The following is a 6,000-nucleotide window of genomic DNA, read 5'->3' on the forward strand; positions in this document are numbered from 1 at the left end:
ACTTCAACACAATTCAAGTACAGAGTTTTTTCATAAAGATAATCTATATTAGCATAATTGAATCTTTTATTAACACTACAGAATCACACCTCTTGATGTGCCCGAAATCAAATACTGTCTCCCCTGCTCTGGACCTCTTCTGAAACATCAAAGTCTTCACAGACCCTCTGTCCCTTGAGACGTGAATCCTTGTACCTTTAATTTGTGGCATTATCTCCCTTGGTCTTTATCTTTGCTACCTGAATTACCTTTAGAGCAAAATTAGATGTTTTGATTCTAATTTTCTCCTCGTGATTTTAATTTGATTAATCTTAAAATTAGTATTACTAAGACATTCTGAATGTTTCATTGCCTTTGAAATATCTGAGCTCAAGACGTGTTCTCTCCGAGAATACTTTTAGATATTCGAACATAAGATTTAATATATGAAATTCTTTCTGAGAACGGAGACCAAGAACTCTTATAAGTTTTGCAGGAAAAGAGAAGGTGAAGATTGGCGAAGAAGAAATAGAACCAAGAGTTGCGTGTGAAATGTTTTTGGATTTGGTTTTGCGAATATTTTATTTCAAATTTTATTGATGAAGTTTTATTTGAAACAATATTATAGGGGTTTATCTGTATGTGACTATAGGTGGATTGAAGCACACAAAGTTTCTGATTCGCCTGAATGTGTACATATTTGTTGACCATAGATATATACAACGTATAGTCCATCACAGCCTTTGTAAATTTTATAATGACCTGATATTCATAGATCGAATGAATGGTCAGGATTTCAAGGAACTTGTTGCATTTAGTTTGACTTAAACTAATTTATTTCTGAAATTAGCCAATCTAAAAACATTTATTAGAAAACAAAATCTATGTCTGTTAATCTATCTACTGTATATAATTTATCTATATACATTTGTGTACTATTTTTTTTTAATATCGATAACCTTGATTGAATTTTTATTATAATCAGTAGAGACCAGATTTATTCAGGGAATCTATTGAAGAGTAAAAAAAAAGTTTTGTGCTAAAATGTCCGACGCTAGAATCTTTGCGGCAAAAAGTCTTGCGCCAGACAGTCTGGGCCAAAAAGTCCTACACCGAATCTTAGCTTGCAATTTTCTAAAGGTATTGAGGTTAGGAACTTCTGGGATATGAGTCAATATTTACTTTTATTCATCGAAATTTCCTTGAATTGACAAATTTCAGCCTCGATGGTTGTTTAGAGGATTCTGTCTTTTGTTTTGAAGGAAGCTGCTCGTAAAGGGTTTGGGCACGTTGCGACATAACAGGGTTTATTTTTAGTTAAAAAAGGTAGTAGTAGAAATTGATTTTATCCATTAAGGCCTATGTATTGTTTTGAGAGGGGCCGTAATATTATATATATTAAGTTTATGAGAGAATCCGTGAAATTTTGAAATCGAATGTGAATCTAGCAAACTATTTATAGTCTTAACGGCACTACTTTGAGAATTCCTTTGTTTACTGCCTCTCTCGTCATGATAACGTTCTCTGTCTTCATTAAGGCGGAATGTTGTGCATTAAAAACAAGTCATCTGTTAAATCAAGTGTTGCGTGTAAGTAGAACTGGGCAGTTCAGTTTTTGGGGTCTCGGTTTTTCAAGGTTTGGTTGTAGATTTAGGTTTATAGTTGATGATTTTATTTACATATTTTTTTCCCATGCTTCATTATTATCTCCGTTGTTTTCGCTCCATTTTGTGAGAAACGTAATGAGCCTACCTTATTTCGTGAAATGGTAATTTATGCTGTAATAGCGTTGGAGTGGATTTTATTAATAATTATTTTCATCTACTTTAGCTTTCTTCTCAGCTTTCCTTCGGAGTACCTACTTAGTTTTCAAGCCACGGTTAATTTTCCCCTAAGCTAATTTTTTTTTTTTTTTAAATTTTTACTTTTCTCATCTTTTTCCCATTATTTTTTTCTCTTTAAACCGCTGAAACTATTGTGTTGTTTTTTTTTTTTTCTATTATTGTGCCTTGAATGCAAATATATTTTATGGCTCTTTTCTTGATAAGTAATTACTTTGTTATAGGAATTTCTCCGTTCTCTCATGTTCTTAAAATGATCATTAATAATGCTTTATTAATTCCACCATTTATAGATAATGTTTTTTTTTTATGTGAATGTTATTAGGTAGACATGTTGGAGGCAAATTTTAAATTCTAAGACATTCATTTCAACATTTTTGAAGATTCCATCTTATAAAAGTTTCAAAGCAATTTACAAATACGTTTTTTTTATTATTAATGATATGAAGGTGATTTACTTTCACAGTATTATTGATGGAGTTTTTTTTTTTTTTATTGTCAAGAGACGTTTTTTCTTGCTCTTAGGAGGTTATTTCTACCAGAGTTGAGCTCAAGTATTTTAATCTGACCATCTTTATCTACTTTTCATCTCATGTGATTTACAGTAGTATAAAGATTGTGCATATGTATGATAATCCTATTGTGTAGAAAGTTCTGTGAATTCTTATGTTTTATTTTCATTTAATACCCCGACCGCAATTTTAGCAATAGTTGTTTTACCAAATTGAAATACAAGTTTTGATGATTAACGAAACGTTGTCGCGTCTTTGAAGAAGCTGTTGAATGGTTGATAAAAGGATCATGGTTTGTCACATTAATTTTTAAGACTTAATCTTTCTTGGGCGGAGATTCTGATGTAGCAGGTTTTGCTATCTCAAAAGTTTTAAAAGGATGAATTTTCCAAAACTTTCTTGTATTTTTACCTAAACCCCAAGAATCGGGTCAGGTTCTTGGGGACCTTCTTAGTGAATCGAACAGATGTTTATTTGTTAAGATTTACATTTAATTACTCTGGTAATAAAACTGTTTTCTGTATGAATACTAATTATATAATGGTTAAATATGGCCTCTACTATTGGCACGTAGCATATATCCTTTTGAAAGGAAAACAAAATTTTACTACTGTATTTTTGTATTTGAGGAAATTTTTTTTTCTCTCTCTCTCTCTCTCTCTCTCTCTCTCTCTCTCTCTCTCTCTCTCTCTCTCTCTCTCTCTCTCTCTCTCTCTCTCTCTCTCTCTCTCTCTCTTCTCTCTTTCTCTCTCTCTCTCTCATACACAATGAAAATTCCTGTTATATAATTTTCCCTTATTCTGCAAATAGTTATGTAGTTCTAAACAGTGAACCGACTGAAGACTAGGCGATCTATGGTGAACATTACAGACCGTGAAATAAGGATAGGTCTATTTATTCAATTCGGTGCTAAAATTATTTCAAATTTCAGTCGTAGGTAAAAAAGGAATTCACTTCGCAGGAGTAATAAATAGCTTTATGAATTGGTGCACATCTTTGCTTTCTTAACCCGAAATAGCTATTAAAACATTCTTTATTTTACGGCGATTGCACTGGAATCCGTGACTTCAAAATAGTTGGGTTTCATTGAATTAGAAAAAAAAATAATAATAATTTAGGTGAACTTAATTTTCCTTATGAGAGTAAATTGTTCAATCTGTTTCATTTAGAATTTTACATGCATTAACTCTCGTAATTTTAATACATGGTTTTATATATATATAGTTACTCATAAAGTCTTATAAAGTTATATATATTACACATTTTGGGTTTTATTTCTTCTACAGCAATTTCTCTTTTATCACGGTAAACACTAACGCAAACAATCTGTGACGTTTGAACCCAATTATTTAACTTTTAGTGAAATCATTTTTTTAACTGTGCGAATAGACATGATATGCCCTTTATGGTGGAATATTATATTTCTTACAATCGAGTTTTTTTTTTTTTTTTTTTTTTTTTTTCCAAGTAAATAAAATACAATGTCCTTGTGAGATTTAATTCTTGACTTCTTTTCATTTTGGCACTAAAACAGGAAATTTTTCTCCACCTGAAGATAAAGGAAATGTAGATAGGAATACAAGAATTTCTTCTAATTAATGTTGTTGAAATTATGCAGGTTAGTTTCATTTTCATTTTGTAGCATTATTAAAAAGCTTAACCTATCTTCTATATTTTATGTTTTAGGATATTTAGATTAGGACATATTTAAACTGTTCGGTTTTTAGATAAATAGAGTTTTATCAGTATGGCGTAGGCCCCTTGACAGAGACAAAGTAGTATGTGAACTTTTGATTTTGTACAATGAGTGCATTAACCTTTCCAAAAGTATCATGAATTTGGGAAATGAGACACGAGTTAATAGCGTGAGGCTAACGTAACATTAAACTCGAATCTTTCCATGGTGGAGATTTCTAATAATTAAGTAGTGTCAGCATATTAGATGGGCCAGAACCCCATCTAAGTAACAGGAACCTGTCTTGATGTGTCCCCTATATGCAAGTGTAATGCTCCCATTTATACAATAAGAATAAGAAAATTTCCTATGTGTCATTCATGTCAGGAGGCATGGGACAAGAATATGTATGAAAAATAAACCAGAATAATTAGATTCCTTATAATACCTTTCCTAGTTGAAAATGTAAGTATTTTACCGTTTTAAGTTGGATCAAAACATCAAAGTGGGTTACCTCTGCAAAGTTTGTATTGAGGGCTTTTACTGGATTATGTTGCAATGACAAAGAATTAATTTCAAGCTCACATCAAAGGGAAATAAATAACCTTCTTCCAAAAGGCATCATAATTTTAAGAAGATTTATGTTAATTAGAGTATAGTTATTTACATGATTAAAGCCTTATTTACGTGTGATAAATTCCTCTCAATTACTTCTATTGCTGAGTATTTTTATTTTCTAATTTATTATGAGGAATCAATATTCCATTAACTTTTCAACAGTGCAAAGTCTTCAATTGCATGGATGTAATATCCAGAGTCAGACTCATTGCACACACATATACAGTATATGCTGTATACACATACGTACATACATGCATGCATACATGCATTTCAATAGGTTGATAGGTAGATGCCTGTGTTATTATGTAGGTATGTATATCAGTATGTATTGTATTTCTGGAAAATGTTCAAGATGATAAGAGAAGTGGTCACAGGTTCTTTATTCTTTAACATTTTATTTCTTTTCGAAAAAAATATCGCATGCCGGTGCCGGCGATGTACATATCTAAGAACTGGGGGAACATAGTCTGTTAATGAAATTGACCCACTTTTGATAATTTTTCTGTTGCTAGATGTAGGTCACATGATTCTTATAAATGCCAGAACCTTTTTTTGTGAATACAACACCATAAGCTTTGCTGCAATATTCGCATTTCCCGTATAGAGCGATAACAATTGTTTCTCAAAGTAGTATAAATTTCAAATTAATTTCAGGAATTGCAATTATTCAATAGTTGAATGATACAAAGTTTTTATGGGAAGTTTAGTTGAATTCAAAGTTAACTTTGGAAATGCAAAAACGCTTCATTCAATGAATCAAATAATAGAATGAAGGTTATCAACGTTATCTGATTTTATGGTTTTGGTTTAATCAAACAGTGGTTAATTACTCAACAATTGATTCAAATGAAATATTTCTTATGCAAAGGCAAATGTATGTTCACAGACGAAAACAGGGAAACACTAAAGCGAAATAATCTCTTGAAACCATGCCATCAACTTAGCTAATTAAGGTTAATATCCGATTATAAAGTGACTCGATTCAACTAATGCCTCGCATGAATGTCCATGCTCCACGCACGCCGAACACTAAAATATAATCGTGAATTTAATTAGCAATACCAAAATCTATGATTAAACTATGGATTATCCTCATTATTCAAGTATATACAGTATATATTTATATATATACATATATGTATATTTATATATATATATAATATATATATATATATATGTATATATATATATATATATATATATGTAAATATATATATACATATATATAAATGTATATATATATATATATATATGTGTGTGTGTGTGTGTGTGTGTGTGTGTGTGTAAAATAAAAAGGAGGACGAAGAGTCTGGACAACATCTTTCAGTTTATTGGTGCCAACGTTTCAGGACTCATCCCATTATCAAGGCTA

This window comes from Palaemon carinicauda, chromosome 3, assembly GCF_036898095.1.
Source record: "Palaemon carinicauda isolate YSFRI2023 chromosome 3, ASM3689809v2, whole genome shotgun sequence".
NCBI classification, from domain to species: domain Eukaryota; kingdom Metazoa; phylum Arthropoda; class Malacostraca; order Decapoda; family Palaemonidae; genus Palaemon; species Palaemon carinicauda.